The sequence below is a fragment of the Canis lupus genome, chromosome 12, assembly GCF_003254725.2.
Source record: "Canis lupus dingo isolate Sandy chromosome 12, ASM325472v2, whole genome shotgun sequence".
Lineage (NCBI taxonomy): Eukaryota > Metazoa > Chordata > Mammalia > Carnivora > Canidae > Canis > Canis lupus.
In genome coordinates, this window is record NC_064254.1 from 69,235,622 (window position 1) to 69,259,052 (window position 23,431).

At 36.5% G+C, this 23,431-nt stretch overlaps 1 long non-coding RNA gene across 1 annotated transcript; it reads right to left on the bottom strand.

Annotated features, from left to right (window-relative positions):
• Positions 1–4,052: 4,052 nt before the first annotated feature.
• Positions 4,053–22,205, bottom strand: LOC112658532 (uncharacterized). Its single transcript, XR_003135760.2, has 2 exons — positions 22,101–22,205; positions 4,053–4,312 (listed from the first exon to the last, which is right to left on the bottom strand). It is a non-coding gene; the product is annotated as an uncharacterized LOC112658532 (long non-coding RNA).
• Positions 22,206–23,431: the final 1,226 nt, after the last annotated feature.

Genomic DNA, 23,431 nt, shown 5'->3' on the forward strand with positions numbered 1-23,431 from the left:
CCCTGTTCGCAGTTGGCTAATCCAGGGTACCGTTTTGCCTTTCTGCTCCATTGAAATTGAGTCTCTACCTTCCATGCACGATTCCTGGAAGCCACATAGTTCCCACACCTTTGCATTCTCTCCTTCTTATTGCTGTCATTGCCATTCATTCATTTCTTAATCAATTTATTCTTTTCTTTTTTTTTTATAAATAATTTTTTTTAATTTATTCATCATAGTCACAGACTGAGAGAGAGAGAGGCAGAGACACAGGCAGAGGGAGAAGCAGGCTCCATGCAGGGAGCCTGACGTGGGATTCGATCCCGGGTCTCCAGGATGGTGCCCTGGGCCAAAGGCAGGCACCAAACCACTGCGCCACCCAGGGATCCCAATTTATTCTTTTCAAATTGATTGGGGGCCCTTGGGGATAGAGTGGGAAACATGCCAGTCAGGGGCTTTAACTTAATGTAATTTATTTTATCTGATTAATCTTATGAGATTAAAATGTCCTAGAAATTGTCAAAATTTCAGTGTACTCCAAGACTTTGCTCTGTAAACTTAAGAGAAACAAATGTTCATTTCAGATCAGGTATTCTAATTTTTGACCTGGAAAATGTGTCCCTATAGCCATTTGGAAGATAAAAGGTAGAACCAGTGTTGAGTATTCCTGCACCAGTAATCAAACAATAGCTTGGAACGCATGTTCTCCAATTAATAAAGAGTCATCAATAACTAATAATTTCATTTCATGACAATGATAGGTACAGAATGTATATTTAACCGAAGTGCCATAAAATTTGGGATATCAGGATATTTTATAAATAAGAGGCAGTTTATAGGTATCAGAAGATGCTATTTTAAAGTGTTAGCAAGGATGTTCATTTTCTTCAAAATGTATAGGAAAATTAAGAACAATTTTTTTTAAGAACAGTTTTATTAAAATGAATTGCAGTTTCGGCCTATGTACGTGGTTCGAGTATGAAAATATTACGAAGTTAAACAGTCTTCCATTAGATAAGAACTTAAGTTTGTTAGTGATCATTTAAAAAAATCTATTTAGAATTTTTGAAGAAACTAATTTAAGATTTTGCCTATAAGGAACATGGAAAGCTTAAAAGAAATATACTCTCTATAAACAGTCAAATAAAATTAGTACCTAACAAATATTTTTGCAGTTCTTGTGCATAATCTTGAGACTTTGTCACTCTCATATGATGTGGGTAGTAAAATAACTGTGGACTGGACAAGCGACAGTTCTTATTAATTTTGTCTATAAATAGAATTATGTATAAGGTCCACAGAATTAGGGAAGGCCCTGAGGGTTTATCAAGTCCAACCACCTTTCACAGGTCAAGAAATTTAATTTCCACAGATGCAAAAAGAAGGAAAAGATATCTCCAGAAGCCGCCTACCTTTAATCCCTATATCTAAAAATCTTCCTTTCGGATTTTGACTCCCAGCAGGAGGTTGGCGAGACTGAGTTGCCCTTGACCTTCGACGTGCAGCTCTGAACTCTGGGGTTGTCACCATTGCCCCTCGTCTCCACCTGAGTTGTACCATCCATAATTTCTCAAATTAATTTGACCTCATGAGCCCTCTCCACTGTTCTAATGCAGCTGCTTCTGAATATGGCATCTTTAAATTTTCTGAAGAAAAATAATTTCTCTAACAGAAACCAAATGACAATATGCATGAACATTGTACCCAATTATTTCCCAGACTGAATGATCTTCAGAAAGTGCTTATATATATTGTCTTTGAGAATTCTCCTTGTTTTAGCTTTCATTTCAATGTTCATCTCCAGTAAAACCTTAATGTAAGTTAATTCTCAGCGATTTAATAATCGCCTTACAATGGAGCAAGGCTAGGTAATTTTGGTGTTTCTCTTTACATTTATCTAAGATTGAATTTGTCAGGTGCTGAAGTCATTGGTGCTATAACCACATTTTGAAAAAGATGCATTTTATGGACCGTGTTTGTGTACATACGGCTCACTTAATCCATTGCCTCTGTGTTAATAAGTAAGTAATGAAGCCATTTCTACACCTAATTTCAGCAATAATTAAATTGCATATTTACTTCATTCATTCAAGTATTTATTTGGTCAGGGATGGGGATTGGTGGGAAGAGATAGCAATAAACATGGAGTTTATATTCTATTGTGAGAGTGAGAAGGAGGATCAGAAAACAAACAATAAATAAGAAGATAAAGGTGCATAACCAAGTATTACTAACGGATAATACTTCATGCAGATGTCAATGGAGCCACATGACAACCTTATCTTCACATGAAAATTTTATTTTATTTTATTTTATTTATTATTTTATTTTATTATTTTAGTTTACTTTATTTTATTTTATTTTATTTTATTTATGTATTTTAAAACATGAGAGTTTTAAAGAGTTGAGTGATACTACAAGAAAACTTGCCTTTGCCGATGGCTTACAAGCAGAGTTTTAGTTTGTGCGGAGTCTGATTATCATAAGCCAGCAACAAAACCTTCAAGTTATGAATGTCATTTTGTAAAGCATGCTAATGTGAACAGGCATCCATTCTCTACATTAGTATAATTGAAGTGAAAACAAGGAAACAGATTAAATGTAGAAACAGACCTGAGGCTACGTTTCTCTGTATTAACTCCAACTTCTGCTATCTGTTTTAGCACATCAGTGTCATCTGTCACATTGAATTAATGTTTTAATTGTGTTGCATTTTTAGTTTATAATTAGTTCGTAATCTTGATTTTTATTTCATAGTTGTGTAAGTGCTCTAACCACGAGATATTTACACATTGTCCTACAAAAATGTGTTATCATCACTTACATCAAAACTAGATGTTCCTGATTTAATTTTCTTTAATAAGAATTGATAAAAATATTGATAACCTTTAGTGTTATTAAGATTATGGAAAAACCCTTTCATACACTGGGAAAAGAATGAATTGTTTTAACTTTTGGGGATTGCAAGCCGACAGTACCCATTGATAATCAAAATATTCACTCCTTCCAGCTCACTTTGGGGATGCCATTCATCAGAAATAAAAGCATCTACATGGATGGATTTATGCATAAGGGTGATCATTGCAGCATTTCCAATAATGCCAAAATAAAAACCCAAAATATTAGCAAATCAAATTCAGCAAATTATAAAATAAAAAATACTTCATGACCAACTGGGCTTTATCCCCAAATTATAAAACTTACTGTTTCTTTTCTTTTCACTTTATTCTTTTGTGAGTATTCAGTAGAGTTTTCCAGAAATTACATGATGTGTGGTAACAAGGTAGTTTTGAAAGCTAATGGCATGAATTTGTGATCATGTTTTCTCGTGTTTTAAAACTTTCTTGGTTTCAATTTATAATAAGATAATTACTGGTAGATATAACTCACATATACAGAGCTCTTTGAAGTTCTCAACATTTTTTCTTATTATAAAATTTTATTTTCTTGTTTTAAAAATAACATCCAGAAATTTCTAATAACTCTTATTGCTAGTATTTGTGAGTCTAAGAGTTCTGTTTTCTTTCAGTCAACTGACTTTTAGTGAATTGGCTTCCTTTTGGGAATTTCTTATAAAAATATTCTCTAAAAATGTATGTATTAGAAAATATTTCAAATACATTTACAAGTACAGAAATAATACAACAAAGAGGCTTTGCCAACAGCTCAGTTCTAATAAATGTCTTTCATATTTGCTTTAGATCTTTTTTCAGTTGATAATTTTTTACAACAGTTTATGATTTACAGGAAAAATTGGGAATATAATAGCAAGAGTTCCCATGTATTCTGCACCAGTTTCCCTTATTAACATCTTAACGGGGATCCCTGGGTGGCTCAAAAGTTGAGCTTCTGCCTTCAGCCCAGGGAGTGATCCTGGAGTCCCGGGATCAAGTCCCACATCGGGCTCCCTGTATGGAACCTACTTCTCTCTCTGCCTGTGTCTCTGCCTCTCTCTCTGTGTCTCTCATGAATAAATAAAATTATATGTATATAAAAAATCTTAATGTAGTAGGAGACATTTGTCACAATTAATGAACCAATATTGATATATTATTGTTTTGTGCAATTCATACTTTATTCAGATTTTCCTAGTTTTTTACCTGATGTATTTGCCTTTTTTTTTTTTTTTTTTGTCCTAGGATCCCATCCAGGATACATTATGTTTTGTTTTCACGTCTCATTAGGTATCTCCTGGTTGCGACATTTTCCTGGACTTTCCTGGGTTTTGGTGGCCATGACAGTTTTGAAGAGTACTGGTGATGTATTTTGTAGGATACTCCTCTAGCAGACTTTGCCTTGTGTTTTTCTCATGGTTAGACTGAAGTTACATGTTCTGGGGACAAAGAACACAGAGATGAAGTGTCATGTTCATTGTATCATATCAAGGTACCTGGTATCAATATGATTTATCTCCCTTGATGTTGATCGTGGTCACCTGGCTAAGGTACTATTTGTCAGGTTCCTCCTGTGTAACGTTATCCTCTCCTCCCTTCCTTTCTGCACTGTACTCTTTAGAAGAAAATCTACATGTAGCTCACACTTAGGGGCTCCTCTTCATTGAAGACAGAGTATCTGTAAAAATTATTTGGAATTCTTCTGCATGGCAAATTTGTCTCTTTTCTATTTATTTGTTTCTTTGTTTATATCAGTGCTAATCATGAATGTTTATTTTATTTGCTGTGTTATAATTTCTTCCGACTTTATTTTTGTTGCTAAAATTGCTCCAACTTTGGTCATTGACCAATCTTTCAGTTGGCTCCTATGCACGTAGGAAATATTTCTACCACTGTAGGCTTGTTTGTTTCTTTGTTTATCATTCCCTTACTCTCTGGTGTTATAAGACACTCCAGGATCATCTTGTGTATTTCTTGCTCTATCCTTGAGAAATGGCTGGTTCTAGGATCCTTTTACTGGAGAACAGTATTAGAAACTAAGATCTGAGCACTTCATGCTCAGTAATTTTTAAGAATTTTAAAGAGTCCTGAGACTGAAAGTTTTTAATTGCTGGTGTCCACTGACTAATACAGCTACCAATTAAAAATTATGAATAATTATCTTATATGAATGCATAGGAGGACGCAGCATATTAGATTTAGATTTGAGTCAAAGCTCTTTGTCTTAGAGGCAGTGTGGCCTTGTACAAATTACCAACTTTTCTGATTAGTTCCTCAGGCTCACTCAAACTTGACAAGTGAACTTTCACTTATCTGTAATTTTCCCAAAACGTAATGATACACACACTTCTACCTTCATGATATCTCATGATCTATAGTAATCATTTACTGAGGTACTGTATTTTTAATCCATTATATCATTTACTTGTTACAGCAGCACTATGAGGTTTATGCTCTTCTTGTCCCCATTTCAGAGGTAGGGAAACTGAGGCTCAGATGGGTTAAGCTAAAGTCTGAAGTTCCTCCTAATGTGCCAGGGACATATTCAGCTTTGATTAATGTTATCTCTCTGTCTTCTTCCTAACACATAACAAATAACAGTTAAAGAGTACACCTTTGGCCGGTCTCATAGGCCAGGGAGTTGCGTACCTTATGTTAGTCCTGCCAGAGTGTCTCACAGACTCAAGCATGCTGAGGGCTTATTTAGTGAGTCCCTTGGCTAGAAACCATTCTCATCTTGCCAAAGTTAAAGTGGCCTATATAAATACTCTTCCAGAACTGATGTGGCAAAGACATAAGTAACAACAACAACCATCAAAAATAATAATATCTGACAGTACTTGAGATTCTGCTCTGTCAATCACTGTCAATCGTTAGGCTCAATATTTAATATTTATTATCTTATTTCATTCATAAGGTCTTAACTATTCCATTTTTTAGGTGGGACAACTGAACACCAGAATGATTAATTTTATTTCCCAAAGTGATGCAAATTGTTAGTGGCAGAGCCAGTGTTTGAAGCCAGCACTGTGTGATTCCAAACCCATTTACTTAGACATTATACAAGGGAGAACAGCAGTTGCTGGCAAGTGGGGGCTGCTCTGGGCATTTTTGGGAACTCAGTAACAGCAACAAGCTTCCCTTAAGCTCTAGGATTGCAAAGATTTGTGCAATGCAAATAAAGAGTAGGGCTTGTGAAGGTTGTAGAAGGATAGTTGATGAGGACTTTATGCTGAAAATCTGAACACTGTTTACTGAGAATTTTCAGCAGGAGGCATGAAAGTGCTGTTATGAAGAAGCCAAGATCAACTAGCACAGGAAAGGGGATCACATACAACCACAGAAGTAGGATGAATGATGAGAAGTTAGGGAGGAATAAACAAAGGATATATTTCTCAGACATTTCTAGCAAATTTTATCATCATTTTCATACCGAGGAGAGATTGGATATTGACATTTGACCTCTACTGTCTTTTATTGGTAGTGTGGTTATATGCATTATGGCAGATTGCATTTCTTCAAAAAGACTGTGATGGTTAATTCTATGTGTCAACCTGACTGGGCCTCAGAATGCACAGACCTTTGGTCAAATATTATCCTGGGTGTGTCTGTGAGGGTGTTTAGATGACATGGACATTTGAATCAGTAGACTGAGTAAAGCAGATTTCCCTCCCTAATGTGGGTGGGTCTCATCCAATCAACTGAAGACCTAATAGAATAAAAAAGGCTGGGAATGAACTCCTGTGGGTTAACTGCTCAGAGTCCTTCCCTGAATCCTCATTGAGTCCACACAGGAGATGAGAGAATGCACGTGGAGAAAGTACAATTGTGCTTTTACTGTGTTGGCTTGGCACTCTCACCCCCATCTGCTGGCAAGGAGTCACCAGGCTCTGGCTAGATGCAAGTTAGCTCATGGAAGAGAAGAAAACATGGATTTAGGTAAACACGATGAGTCTTGGGCCCATAGAAACCTTGGATTAAGTAGAAGCAAACAGGAAATTGAAGTTAAATATTGGGAGACTAGGTTGGGCTGCCAAGCTGGTAAATTGCTGCAAGCAATAGTGCCTGATGGACCTGTTTCTGATTATATGTGCAACATGCTATATGTAATTATGCTCAAGTGCTAGAGTAGAAGCTATTAACAGCAGTTTGATTTATTGAAATAGTATAATTATGAAGACCTTTTTTTCTTGTACTCTATTTTTTTATTCTTCTTTTTTTTCTTTTTGTAATGAGAAGAGGAACGATATAGTTCAGAATAAAGTAAAAGAATTGCTTGAGTTAATGTTTGCAATATATTTATAGAATGTCACCAGAGTAGCAGAAATATTTTATTCTAAACCCAAAATGTAATTTATCCAAGAATATGTCCTAAGGGTTCTTTTTCATTGAGTAATTTATCAAGAAGTGAAAAAGCATTTGTAATATTGAGTGTACTTAAAAAATTAATTAGAGAATTGTAAACATACCCAATATCATATCTTGCTCTGTTTTAGTGCCAGATAATTGGTAGATATCATTCACTTCAAGAATGATAAGTGTTTGGAATTAAAATGAAGACTGAATCCACATCAACAATAAGTAAAAAAGTAAAATTTTATTCTGAGTTGCATGCCGGCAGCCAGTATGCTCGTTCCTAACATTTATTTTTTTAAGTGTTTGTTGATTCATTGACCTAATAAGTTCGACTAACCAAGATCATTAAAGTCAAAAGTCTCCAGTTTGAAAACATAAAATACTGTTTGGGATACAAATAAGACTCAGCTTCAATATAGAACATTTTTAGTAGGTAAAGATGATTTAAACTATCATTGGAGTGAACCAGTAGTACATAGGATTGTAGTCATGTCATGGACGGTTGAAAATTAAAGATAATACGTGACCCAGCATAGACTCACCTAAGGACTGTTAGGAATGCTTTAGTCAATTTTAAGTTAGCTTTAAGTACTAAACTTATTTTCTTAATTTTTTTGTTAAACAGAAACAATTCTGGAGAATAACTTGATACTCATTTAACTCCCAACCTAGGTTCTTAAAATTTTTTTAAAAATAAGCTTCAGATTAAAAGGTATATTCCAGCATTACACTTAGTATTAAAAAATGGCATCAGCTTTAGATTTTGAAAGAATAACAATAAGTCATTTTCATACAGATGAAGCCACCCTATACCTCTCTCTGATCCTACTCAGTCCTCTTCCTCCTCAAAAGTAACCTACAGTTTGACCTTGGTGCTTGTTACCTACATTATGTCTTTGTACTATTTCTACTTATATGGACACCCATTAGCAGATTAGTAGTATATATTATTGCTAGGATTATTTTAAAACTTTAAATGAATAGTACTATGTTGTACAGATATTTATGCAACTTTTCCTTCCACATTATTTTTGTGATCTTTTTCTTGATAATATAAGTGATTATACTTCATGAAGAGTCATTACTGTGCAATATTCCTTTGTGACCATACCAAATATGGTTATCCGTTTCCAATTTATTGCCATGTAAACCTTGACCAACACGAGGGTGGGGGTATTGACACCCTACTCCCAGCATAACTTTTGACTCCCCAAAAGCTTAATTTCTAATAGCCTACTGTTGCCTGAAAGGCATATTGATAATATAGTCAATTAATACAAATTTTTTATGTTATATGGGTTAATATACTGTATTCTTACAATAGTAAGTTAAAGAAAAGAAAATGTTATTAAAAATGACAAAGAAGAGAAAATACATGTACAGTACTATACTGTATATGTATAATATATAAATATATATAAATACAGTATATATACACAGTATAGTACTGTACATGTATTTTCTCTTCTTTATATACAAGATTTATATATATATAATATAAACTTATATATATTATATATATATATAAATCTACCTGTATGTGAACCCCACAGTTAAAACCCCTGTTGTTTGAGGGTCAACTGTGGGTGGTTTTTAATGTTTCTTTCTCTTTTTTTTCTTTCTAAAGAGTGCTAAATGAATAGGTTAGTATGGATTTCTTTGTGAAAATGCAGGAGAGTATCACTAGAGTATGTACTTTAATGGGGAATTATCGGTAAATCACTCTCCAAAGTCAATAGAGATGATCCCACCAGCAGCGTATGTGAAATCCAATTGCTCCATCATTAGATGCTATCAAATTTAAAGATCTAGCAAATTCTTACCAAACTAGCAGGAGTGAAATGGTATCTTCTTTTGTTTTAATCTGCTTCCTCCCTGATTGCTCATGAATTTGAACATCTTTCTACACAGTATTGGCAATTTGAGTTTCTTCGCCTGTGAATTGACTATTCACAGCCTTTACTCCTGTGTTTATTTGATTGCCTTTACCTAATGATTCGTGGAAGTTATTTATAAATTTCAGGTACTGAGCTTTCTCACTTACAAGTGCATTGAATATATTGTCTCAGCTTGCGGTTTCTCTGTCAATCTTATTTAAAGCGCCTTTTGTCATATACAAGTTGTATCCAAAATCTTAACATTCTGTACAGTCTTCTAAAATTTTAAGTTTTTGCTTTTCAAACTTCGTTCATGAAGCAATAGATTGCTTTGTGCAGTGTGTACAATGTGAGACATAATTAGTTTCTCCCGTGTAGTTGATCATCCCAGCACGATGCACACTGCACAAAATATATTTCTCCACTGATTTGCAACGTGATCCTTGTCATTTTTCAGGATTCCTATATATGTGGGCTGCTCCTGGCTCCCTGTGTAACCGGTTGGGAGGTCCAGAAGCAGTGCTGAGATGGAGTTTGGTGTGTAGGATATTTATTAGAGATTGGCACCTGGGGAAGGAGGAGGAGAAAGTAGGATTAAGCAGATGGGAAGTCAACCTGCGATACAGGGCCAGGAAAGACTCAGCCAACCCTGCAGGGAGCTCTGGATATCCAAAGCCCGAAAAATTGTCCCATGGCTGAAAAGCTCTGGCTTTTATATCCTGCATGATCAGTCTTTGGAAGTGGGCCACTTGGGAAGGCAGGCCTCTGCTGAGGTAAATCCTGAAGCAACTGACCCTGGATGATGTCTGTACACAGCATTAGAGGCAGTGTGGACAAGTCCTTTCTGGAAGAAGGTGGATTGCACAGAACATCTCTGACTCCATCACAGTATTCCATTCCATTTGCATATTATTCTATCTTACAAGATAGAATTGTAAGAATTAATTACTATTAATAATTAATTAATAATTATTAATATTAATTGCAAGAATTAATATTAATAATTAACAATCTCCCTCCCTGATAATTCTTCATCAGAATGAAACTCTATATTTAGCCTTCTATTTCAATTTTGAAGTTCGTATAGCAAGTTCTAAGAAACACTGGATTTTTGTAGAAATTGTTTTCAATTTGTAATTCAGAAATAAATGACATCTTTATATAATTGTAACATAAGATATATTTCTGCTAATTTGCAGTTTATTTTATAACCTTTCAAAGGTCTTGCAATTTTTCCATGAAGAACTTTCACATTTTATGTTAAATCAATTTCTACTTATGATTAAGATTTCTGCAGCTATTTTAAATGGAGTTTTATTTTCCTTGGCTGTTTCGAAAGATTTGTTGCTGATATATAACTGTACATTGAGCTTTGTCAGTTCTAACAATTTGTCCATAGTTGTTTTATATCTTCTCTGTGAAATCATATCACCTTCAAGGTAAAAGTTTTGTGGGTTTTTTTGGCCTAATTTCATTTACCACGTCTTATACTTTTAATTTCTTTATTGTCCTCTTGTAATAGTTAACATTTCCAGTATAATGTTGAAGAGAAGCATTGTTTATTTTCTCATTTTAAAAGGAATGCTTCTAGAATTTCATCATTAACTTTTACTTTAGATGTAAGTTTTTCATAGGTGATTTTTATCTGCCCACAGCTATCTCCAGTCCCAGTCTGCTAAGTTTTCTGCATGAATGAGTGTTGTGCGGTATCGTACACTTAGCAACGTCTTCTGAGATGATCCCATGGATTTTTTGTTTTGCCACCAGAATGCTGTATACTATGTTAATAAATTTTCTGATTTTGTGCCCTGAGCTCCTGAGTTACAAGCAAGTTACTCATGATTCATCTTCCTCTTTATACATTTTATATTTGAGTTTTGTATAACATTTTTACATCTGTTCACAAGTGAGATTGGTTTATATGCTTTTTATCTTATACTTTCTCTGATTCTAACTTCCAAGTTATTCTAGTCTTATAAAATGAGGCACTTCACCCATTTTTAATATTCTTTGAAACAATGTGTTGTGCTGGGAAGTATTATATTTTCTTTGCTGGTCGACAAAAGAAATGTGTAGAAATAGGGAGAGGCTGGAGGTTTTGGGGGGGAGAATGAGGTCATTGGGGGTAAGATTTTTATCAATTCAATTGATTCAATGGTTATTAGTTTAAGTTTCTAATCCTTCTTGAGCAGATTTCATAATTTATATTTTTAAAGGTAATTATTTTGCCCTATTTTCAAATTTATACACAAATTTTTTGTTCTTTAAAAGTTTAAAAAAACATGTTTTCCTTTCATTTACCCTTTAAGTCACTTTTTCCTTGATCAGTATTTATATTTGTTTCTATTAGTTTTTTAAAGATAATACCAAATTTATTGAATCAATTGTTATTAGTTTTTGTTTTTATTTTTGTTTCTGTGATACCTCTACTGTTCTTTTGCTAGCTGCTTAACTTAAATATTGAAATAGTTTTTAAATCTTTCTTAATTAAAAAATATATATACTTAAAGGTAAATATGTTCTATTTGGACTGCTTTTAATATAATTAACATGATTTCATAGGTTTATAGGTTTAAATTCAATTTTAAATGCTTTTTTCATGACCAATATGATTTGACCTTTATCAAGCAACTTACTGAAATTTGTATACTTAAATTCTCAACCATACATGCTTTTAAAAATAACTGTTGTGAATTACTGATATGGCATGCTAGACTCAATGGTTATGAGGGGGAAAATCAGGAAGTTATGAGCTTAATGCCATACAATTATGATTTCAGTAAACGCTAATGTGCTAACTAAAATTCTTTTGGGGCACTTGGATGGTTCAGTCTGTTAAGCATCCAACTCTTGATTTTGGCTCAGATCATGATGAGATCGAGTCCTGCATCGGGCTCCGTGCTCAGTGTGGAGTCTGCTTGGGATTCTCTCTCTCCCTCTCCCTCTGCCCCTCTTCCCCGCTGCCCTAAAATAAATAAATTAATCTTTAAAAAATTAAAAAAAATAAAATTGTTCTTTTTATCGTGTGACAATATAAGAGCCAGTCATAAATAACCATTGTGCTTGGTAATGATGACTGTTTTCAAGGGTAAGTGTCCTATTAACAATGTTAGACTGTGGCATGAACTCTTGGTGTTTCCAAAACATTAGAAATCTATTTGGTCTTAATTGTTTTAAACATATCAATTGGACAGTCAATCCCACTTAATTGCCTAATAATCTACTATTTTTAATTATCTCAATAACTTCATGCAGAGGAAGGAACATACATATGTTTGCAGATAAGATAGAAGGCAAAAACGAGTTTTATAGATTACACATTCATAATTTATAATAATTTCTATTATAATATAACATATACTATATAACATATAAATTCAAGTATTATATAATTTATATTATAAATATCATAATTTAATATCATTTATCAAACAGATAAGTTATTTCTTGCTATCACACATCTATAAAAAGTCATCACCAAACATCTGTGGACTTGGTATATTTTTTAAACTTAAATTTCAGACTTCATTCAGATTTTGTCAGCTTTTGTCTCTTTTCTGTTCCAGGATGTAATCCACCATGTTGCATTTAGCTGTCAGGTCTCTTTAGTCTCCTCTAGTTGGTGACAGTCTCAGTCTTAACCTGAATTATTTTTTTCCTTTCTTTCATGTTTCCTTCCTTCCTTCCTTCCTTCCTTCCTTCCTTCCTTCCTTCCTTCCTTCCTTCCTTCTTCCTGTCCCTGATAATTTTGAAAAATATTGGTTAAGGCAGGTATTTTGTACAATGTCCCCCAATTTGAGTTTATCTAATGTTTTTCCATGATCAGACTGGGGTTATATGTAGATTTTGATTTTATTTTTCTTATAAGAAATCACATATAGAAATAAAATCATGGCTCTAGATCCATTTCTTTCATCAGAGTTTAATTTAAAACTAATTATAACTCTGCATTATAAATTGTTCGACCTGGAAAGTGACAAAGAATTGAAGAGGACCTTTGAAAATTCAGTCATTTGCTTGATTTTGGATGAAAGCTAAAGAAAATGATGTGAAGCCTCTTGTGAATTTAATTTTTCTAATACTAATGCTATTAAAACAAAACACATGAAATATTTTAGAAGTTGCCTTACCCCCTGTGAGAAATATTTTTGTCACTCTATTCCAGACTTGATAAGTTGTGATGCAAGAAGCAAGCCCACTTGTCTCATCCAGAACTTCAAATGCTTATTGATATACATGATATGAAAGTGTTTAGGAAGGAGAAATCACTATTTCACTAAGGATTTTCCAGAATTTCAAATAGTTACTAGTGTAATAGTGGTTCTGTGTTTTAATTGCCAAGATATGCCCTTAAAGAGTGGACGTAAAATTTTTGAAATGATTTTCTTTTTTCCTACTTTGTGTCTGTTCTGATTTACCAAAATTTAATTTTATGACTATTGAATATCATAAAAATTGTGCTTGGATTGACATATCTTTGGGTTTGTATCTATTTAACTTTCATTTTTGTTTTACTTTATGAAAGTATCAGATTGGAGAAGAATGGTTCTTTACCAAAAATAGTTTCAGAAGCACTCATCCAGACTTGGTCTCATCTATTGCAAGACTTTAATGACTATGTTTTCTATTTCCAAGATTGACATCCATTTGTTCTTGTTTTCACCTCTGCTTTTTCTTAAAAATTCCAGTTCTACTTTAATGGAATTTTAGTTTCATTTTCTCTTTAAATATCTAATACATATTAATTTTATGGTATTTTTCAGATTTTCATAAAAGTAATTTTGTGAGCTGCTTATTGATTTTTTTTTAAAGTTGGCATTAGACATTTTGGAATATTTGTTTCCAAGTCTTATTTTGACAGTGTTTGCTTTTGACTTTTCCTCTATTTTTATTTCTCTTGCTCATTCTTGTCCTCTGCTGACACTTCTCTGGCTTTGAGTTTGTAATTGAGTCCCTCCCGCCCCACAGGCTGCAGGTCCAGAATCAGGTCCTATAAGTGCATCTGTGATCCTCTACTGTCATGGATAATGGGATCATGATGATCCTGGTATCAAACAAATAAGTAACTGAGTTCACCTCCTGAATTTATGCTTTTTGCATTTTTTCAAGTCAGTATCTTTCTACTAACAACAGGAAACTATTTCCAGTAACTCTTGAGGTCCTGGCTTCAAGCAGATTTTGGCTCGGGTTTTCTAGACTTCAAACTCCCACCCACTCAGAACACCTTCAACTTTTTCTGTCCAGGAAAACCAAATGCCTGGCCCCAACAGCCTACTCCTCGGTGAGAAGCCAAATTGGTCTCTGCCTTCTGTTTTGCTCATTATTTTAGGTTTTTGTTCTATTCTGGACATTGGAGAGGTTTTGAGTCTGGAATTCCTATTTTATATCCATCATCACTATGACAACAACAAAGAAAATTAAACCAAAGTTTGAATTTACAGATCCATCTTGACAAGGAGTATTCGATGTTTCTCACCTCAACTGTTTTGTTGGGAAAGCAAAATTCCAACTTTATCAGGCCAGCATTTAATATATTTAGTGTTTTCTTCCGTCTTACAAACATCATCTCTAGTGGTACCTCTTCAGAATTCCCACTGTTTGGTCTGTGATGATATATTTAAACGAAAAAATTCTTACTCCAGGTATTGAAATTTAAATGAACTAAAGCCTGACCTCAAATTCTGTCTCAGTTATGCTTCCACCCTTTCAGGAACTAGAACACCTTCTATCAAGAACTAGAACGCCATGTGAAAAAACATCATAGAAGTTCATTAAGTGCTCGTTCCTCTTAATCACATCAGAAAAGCACATTACTCTTTTTACAATGAAGCTGGCTTTCAATTATTAGCAACCTTTCATTGCTGGCCTGTATCACCATGAATTGTTTTCAATTTGTTGCCTAACTATTCCACTCTATGGAGTTTGGGGCTGCATGCCAAAACTTAAAGATACTTTGACATGGGGCTAGCCAGCTGGAATTTTTCTTGTGAATAGTTACATTCCTACTAACATGATATATTCCTCTTTAAACATTAACAGGTCGAAGGGAACAGGCTCATTATTTGTGTCTTATGGTAGAAAAGGTCATTTTCCATGGTAAAGCATCCTAAACATATCTTTTGTCCATCTTTCAGCATTACTGCGGTGGTTCTCCTTTCCACTTAGAGGTCCTATAGCCTCTTCGTTAGCCAACTTCTGATCACCTTGTCTTCTCCTTCCTCTTCCCAAGGAGAATGAGAGATGACTTTCATTCTGAGAGTGGGAGAGGGAGACTTTCTTTCTTTCAGGGGAAACTACCAGTCAATGGAACAGTCAGGACACATAGAACATGCACCAGGAAAGTTCTCTGTCTTATATGGGCACCATTCAGCAACCATTCAGTTGCTGCAAGACAACTGCATAGTCACATCAGAGGTGACTAATTCCAGAGCTCTGTAAGAAATAAAAAAAGTGAAAACGTTTGAAATATTACAAGAATTAACCAAAATGTGGCAAAGAGACACGAAGTGAGCAAATGCTATTGGAAAAATGGAGCTGAAAAAAAAAAAAAAAGGAAAAATGGAGCTGATAGCTTGTTTGATACTGAGTCACCGAGAACCTTCAATTTGAACAAAATGCACTATTTGTGAAGCACAATAAAACAAAGAATGCCTGTATGACATTTTTATGCCTTTTTTTTTTACAGTCTTAGTCTTCCAGTAAGATCTGTCACAATGACTTGTTTTCATATATCTTCCCTGTAACCTATTTTATGTAATGTCCAGTTATCTGACCACCGGGGAGATTTTTTTTCAGAGATCTATGTCCTGAATCTAATTTACATGTGGCTATATTAATCTTATGTGACAGCAATGGATGTCATCCTATAACTCTCTTTCTCCTGGGCTAGGTGATTAGAAAGAGAATTAAGAAGACTTTATTCCCATCGTATCGCCAGGCCTTAAATTGAACAGGATGTGCCAATAACTTGGAGCCATAACTGTAAAATCTTTGCATGCAGAGATTCGTGTGAAAATATGACACATCTGGAATAGGAGAGAGAGCAATCTGTTAGCCTATTATTAAAAAATAGTGTTAAATTTCTTATTGCTACTGGCTACTTATGTTCTGTAGCTGAACATGATATGTGAAATGTAGGAGACAATCACCTAACTTGCAAAGTCCATAAGAGTCAGTTGTAATCTCTTCCTTTGGAAACCTCATTACCATGATTTCAGCATATCAGTGAAAGTTTATTTAGACAGCATTATTATGTCACTTTTCTGCAGCTATGCTGACCGGGTAAGTGGCTCTCCAGTTGTCAAGGGTTGAGTGTTATTGCTAGAAACAATGCAGGCATCAAACAAAAAATCAGGGAACTTTCAACACACAGTGAATTTGCAGTAAGTTTGTAGACATTTCCCCTGAATGTTGATTTTGAAAAGAAAATAATTTCAGTAATTCATTAAATCAGCACTTACCTACCTACAAGAATTATGTTCGGTGAAGGACTCTTCTTGATCCAGGAGATACGAAATAGAAAGTGGATTAGATCACTCAGAACGGAAAGTCCCTGCTTGCCGCATTAGCCATATGCTTTGGGGTTTAGGAGATACGGAACATGTCAAGTTGCTTCATAATTCAGGCCTGGGGCTGCCTCTCTAAATGCATGGCTAGTCTTTATTTTCAGACAACATATTGCTCATTAGTCTTTCTCCAGATACCATCTTGGTGTTCATTTCTTCTTTGGCTGCTGGGCTCTGCATTCCGTGGCACCAGTTATGGGATGGGTGACCTTAATTGTCTCCTGCATGTTGTCTCGGCCAGAGTGCCAGCTGGACTGCAAGACTGGTGAGGCTGCCCAGTGATGAGGGTTATGGAAAATTGGAAGCTGGGGCTTTCACTGAGGCGAGAGAGAAGGCTGAGTGCAAAAGTGGCCTGATCCTGAAAAGTCACTTGCGAGGGACAGCATACACACACTCTGAAGCCTGCATGCGGGGAGCCTACCCCCATGCCGCATTTTTGGCTATTTTGCCAATCGAGTGAGGCTCCTTTGGCCTTAGCAGCAGTGAAGTCAGATGTTTTTAGTGTGAGTTATCTTAGTAGACTGGTGGAGGTAGACTCCAGAATTAAGTGGGTTGAGAAATTGGGGTAGAATGAAAAAATGGAGGCAGTAATTGCAAATATCTCTTTGAAGAAGTCAACAAACACAAAACTTGGATGCTCCTGTCACCCACTGTCCAGGTAAAATCAATCGCTGAAACCTGGCAACTCTACCAATTCTTCTCCAGATCCGTCTCCACCATCCCTACCTCTCTTAGTTTTGACATGGCCCACTTCTCACTTGCAGCCTTCCTTCGGTGGGTTGTTCAACAGCCACCAGCATGGCCTTTCCAAAATTGAGACGCTACTCAAAACCCTTTCATGTCTCCTCTTACCCTGAGTGATGGCTGCCCATCTCTCCAGCCTGCTCCTGCTGGTGCCCCCCGCGTTCTAGCCACAGCACACCTCTTGAACTTCCCTTAAGTGTCTTCTTTGCTTGGCATGTTCTGTTTATTTTCTGAAGGTGTCTTCACTCCTTCTACCCTCCTGATTCCCTGGGCCGATTCTTTCTCATCCATCAAAATTCAGCTCAGATTTCACCCCCTCCAGAAAGTCCTCCTGGCTCACCCCCAGCGATTGTACTTGGTATGTTCATCAATTGTAGCAGGAACTCTTTGCTTGTCTTTCATGCAACCCTGTCTGGGAACCTGAGACTCCCGGATATCCATGCGTATCAGTGTGCTGAAAGAATCAATGAAGGCTTTGGAGACGAAGGAAAAGAGATGCAGATAAGCTATCACTCCCCCTGTCCTGCCCATCTTACCTATTTATGTATGTATTTATTTATTTATTTTTTAGTGTTAAATTGAAAGGAGGGATAATTGGTCTTTATATTTCAGGTAAATAATTTAAGATTTTCAGTAATACTGACAACAAAGCTTTCAAAGTAATTTTCATAAGACAAGTTTTAGTTTATGTAGAGTTCGTAAGTCAATTAGGATGACATCCCAAAACAGGTATTTGGGATGTCATTCTCTGCTGTCTTTTTTTCATAACTTGAAGATTTTTCTAGACATATGTCATTTTAAATGCTACGAAAATAAGGCCTAGCAATTAATTCCATGCAGGATTAATTCCATGTAGGAATATACATATATATCTCCTTAACACAGCCGCACACGCAGAGTTTAATGGTTCCTGTGTAATTAAATAGGTTATGTAGGCAATACGAGGACTTGTGAATCAGTCTCCAGTTGTTACCATGGAAACCCAATTTTTAGAGTTGCTCCTCAGAGTGGTGTGATTCTGATTAAAGAGTTGAAGCACTTCATTTTAAAATTAGTCCAAAGAGTCGACCAGGAGGAAGCTTCTGGTTGTTGGGCTGCACTGGGTTGAGCTGGGCTGCTCATCATCAGGCTGCCAGGCCCATGATTCTTATTTTCACTTGTTCCATATTAGGGGGCCAAGAAGTGATTTACACCTGGGGGCTCTGGCCGTCCTTGCCACCAGGGTGACGGTGAGGAACCTAGCAGTTATAAGGTGCCCTGATGTACTCCCTGCGGCGGGGGGTGCTCTGCCCAAAAGGGCTCGGCGAGGATGCTGTCCTGGCATTGTGCATTCTGACCCGGAATTCATAACCATTCAAAACAACTGCTGGGAAATTAATGGCTGTTGGATCTTTATTAACTTGCAGTGAAATATAATATCACTTTCATTAAAGTAGGTTCCTGAAAAATGATGGTGAAAAAGACGTGATCAGCCTGACAGTGACGCTGGCTGGTGGCAGCTTTTTTGAGGACAATGGCAAATGGGATTAAAACACACACACACACACACACACACACACACAGACCACCAGTGGTTTGGGTTTAGAAAATTCTAACGCACAAATCTACTTGCTAGCTAGTCGCAAATTCATACTTTTTAATTCAAGGTGTTATTTTTAACCTCCTCTCTGAAACTGAAATTTTAGACTCCTTTGTTAGAAAGACAGATGCAAAATGACTCCAGGCCGATTGGAATTCAAAACTGTCTAAAATATGCAAAAAAAAAAAAAAAACTCTTCTGCGTAGCTAATTTTTCTCACTTACCTCTCTAAACCTTAGTCCCTTGGCCCTCTTTAACTTAGAACAGAGCATTGTGTAATTTATGAAAATTTCCATTTTGGTGGCTACCAATTAAAGTCGTAATAGCTGAAAAACCATTGAAAGAGAAGTTAGTTCTTTATAGTTTTGAAGGGCTCTGAAGCTGTTTCACAAAGCATCCGGGGGCATAAAGTATAATGCCCATTTCATTGAACACGGTTGGAAAGGTTCGATTAGGAATCTCTTCTACCGTGTTCCTCAAATTGAACCACGCTGCCTGTCAAACAAACAAATAAACCAACACAGGTGTGTTGAGTGTTTATAAATACAGACAAGGAAGGCCTTCATGCTGCGGCCCTTGCCCCACCAGTAAAGCCAAGTAGGTTGAAATGCATTCAGCGGAAAACATACTGAGCCCTGCATTGAATTCATTCATTTATTCATTAATTATGTAAACACTACTGTTTTCCGTAACGTGGTAGGGACGCCAAGTTGAAGCACCTTTGCACACAGACCCACTTTTATCTTCACACACACTTTCTGCCGCCCTGCCCACTGATGATGGGAGCTGTGGTTATCCTGTTGAAATGAAAGATGTTTTGGTTCTAAGGGCTCCTGATGACCTGCATTCTCTGGTTGATGGATCAATTCTAATGCGGATAAAATGAAAGAAGCTGTGGTTTCCTTTTGTCTTTTCTTTTGCTTCACTCTTCTCAAAAGCATACTGTTTTCCAATTAAAGATCAATAAAATCCTTGATTTTTTTTTTATCTGTGGATGAATAAAAAGAAGAAACTCCTTATTTATTTATTTATTTTTTACCCTGCCTTTAGTCTTCATTTTTGGCACTAAAAATTTCATTTTGCAGATCTTTTTCCAGGAGGTAGCACCTGTGTGTTTCAAGTGCATGTATTAATTTGTTGCTTTTTCTTCCTTTGTTCCTCTTCCAGGTTTGTTGTCCCCCATCCCATCAACAGTAAAAGCACATCATTTCAAATATCAAGGTGGGAACACGCTTTTGGCAGGTGTCTCCGGCTGTTCCTTATGTAGAATTTTCTCTTCTCTCAGAGCGAGGAGATTTCCATTATCTTTATGGGAAATTCACATTTGTAAATATGTACTACCTGCCTATCAACCAGCCCTGTCCAGCAACAGGCAGAACCAGGATGAATTAGCAGCTTATTGTGTGTGGCTTTTACCATAATGCTTATTTGAACCCCAGTTTAATGATTTAAGACATACTAGTGATAATAGTATTCATTAAACTAGGTTGCTGAGAAGATTGGATAAGAGAACGTATATGCCTGGCTAAGCAAATATTTCTTTCTATCTTTATTTCTCTTTGCTTTCTTTTTTCTTTATTTCTGTAATCAATGTAGTCTTAGTTTTGCCCTGAGCTAGGAGCTCAGGATAGGCTCGGCATGACACCTCAAACCAGATAGCACCTATATTTTTATGCACCACTGTGGTTGGTGTGTTGCCAGCTTGTCTCGGTGGCGAAACAATTCTCTGGTTCTGGGCACTCATACCCTTTGAAGAAGGAAGAGGGCAGTGACAAAAGTAGGATCTAGCTGCATGTATTCCCTCTTATTTACTTATTATTTTTTTTTTTAATTCTGAAAAAAATGTCAAGCAGAGTACAAAAATCATTTTCTTCCCCTGAACCATTGGAGAGTAAGTTGCTAATATGAGACCCATCATCTCTGAATACTTTAGTATGTGCTTCCTACAAGCAAGGGCATTGTTCTAGGTAACCCCCATCTGACCAGCGTAATCAGGAAATGAACATGGACACATCACTACCATTTAATTGTCAGACTCCATTAAAGTTTTACCAATTGTCCCAATAACATCCTTTATAGTCGAGGGATCCAGTCCAGGATCGCAGGCTGTATTCAGTTTTCATGACTTGTTAATCTACTTCAGTGTGGCTCAGTTCCTCAGTCTGTCCTTGACTTCTATGACCTTGGCGCTTCTGAAGATGATAGGCCTGTTATTTTGTAGAACATCCCTCAATTTGATTTTGTTTAATGTTTCCTCATGATTAGATTCAGGTTACTCATTTTTGACAGAAATGCCTCAGAAATGTTTTCATTTCTATAATTTTGATCTGTATCAGTGACATGAAGGTTGGTGAACTTGATCAAAGTGGTGTCTGACAAGCTTCTCTACTCTGAAGTTATTCTTTCTTCCTCTGAGTTGGTATTGAGTTAATGAGTATTTCGGGGAAGGTAGTTTGAGAACATGTTTGTATCCTACTTCTCGTCAACTTTTCAGTGCATTTCATTTATTTATATAAGTGTAGATTTCTATTTTATCCACTGGGATATCATACATTGTTGCTACAATTGTCCTATATTTGGCCACTGGGAATCTTTTCAAGTTGGCTCCTGTGACCTTTGGGTATGACTTCATTATTCTTTGAAAGTGTCTCTACTTTTTCTACTTTCCAGAAAACAAAAACAAAAACAAACAAACAAAAAAAAAACAACAAAAACAAAACAAAACATGTTCTGAAATTACCTTGCATTTTCCCTGCCCCAGCCCTAGAATCAACCTTTCCTCTCACTAGCTCTGCCCCCTCGCCGCCCTTTTTTTAAGGGGAAATTTGTTTGGAAACTTTGATGTGGTCATTAGGTGTGCTTTTATATTACTTCAAAATTACCGTTCCCAGGATCTCTCGGGGACTAGAGCTAGATAATTGTTACAAACTGAATGTTTGTGTCCCCCCAAAACTCATGTTGAAACCCTATCACCAGATGTGATGGTATTAGGAGGTGGGGCTTTTGGAGATGATTAGGATTAGATGAGGTCATGAGGGTGGAACCTTCCTGAATGGGACTTGTGCCCTTTTAGGAGTCACCACAGAACTTGCTTCTTGGAGCTCACCTCCATATGAAGATACAGTGAAAAATCAGCAGGCCACAACCTGGACAAACCTGGAAGTTTGTCCTCAGAACTCAACCATGCTGGTACCCTGGGCTCAGACTTCTGGATTCTAGAACTGTGAGAAATAGATTTCTATTATTTATAAGACAATCAGCCTCCAGTACGTCATTACCACAACCATGAATTGACTAATAAAATCATACGTGTACCTGTGGATACGTGCATTTATGCACACACACAGCTATATTTATACATCCATCTCTATATATATATTGAAAAACCACATTTTGCATCAGTGGCTCCAGTTTCAATCCAAAGTCCAGACTTATTCTAGTTTTCTCCTTTTCCGTGATTTCAACAGTCACTTTGGATTGAAATCTATGGCTCCTAACATTCTTGACACACTTCCTTACTGATCAGTTCTCCTGGATGTAACCAGTCTGACGTGATACACACCCCACACAGGTGCTCTCCTTAGCTCTTGGGGCCCAGATGCTGCATATTGGGCCACTCTTACTCCGATAGCCCCACGAGCCCCGCGGGCACCTGTGCTAGCTGCTCCCCTCTATGAGCATCCACAGAGCTCTCAAACTCTGTCCCCTGATCTGAGTTGTCTCCCTCCTCTTTCCAGTCTCTTCCTTGTCCTGCCTCACCTAATGCTCGGGGGACTAAATCATTTAGGAAGGGAGGGATGAGAAGTGAAGGATAGAAACAGAAAGATGAAAAGAAGAGAAGGGGAGGAGAGCAGGAGGAGAGGAAGAAGAAGAGGAAGACGTAGAGCGATGTCTGCTTTCTCAGTTCCTGGCTTCCCCTTCCAGGAGTCCTCCCTGGGTGTGTTTGCACTGATTACGTCACAGGGGCCTTCCATCCTCACTTAATCTCATGTTCTTACAAAGTTGGAGGCTTCTATTTCTCTACCACTGTTTCGTTTCTATTTTCTCCACTCAAATTCTATTCAAAGTTTGATTGGTTTGGGAAATAGCAATAATATAATAAATAAAGGTGGATGGTTCACAATATTCTTTTCCAAGTGAGGTTCCATCTCACCCTTATTTTTTTTCTCATTGGTTTGACCAAATACGTTAATAGGACAGAGATATACAAAGAGATTAATTGTCTAAAAGTAGATCTTATAAAAAGGCATTCTGACTACTTAGAATATGTGTAGGCTGCTTAGACTGCTTTGTAAGGAGAGCTCAGAAAATACTTCTTTAACTCCCTTATAAGAAATGTCTGGGGGTCCCTGAGGGGCTCAGCGGTTGGGCATCTGCCTTGGGCTCAGGTCATGACCCCGGGGTCCTGGGATCGAGTCCCACATCGGGCTACCCTTG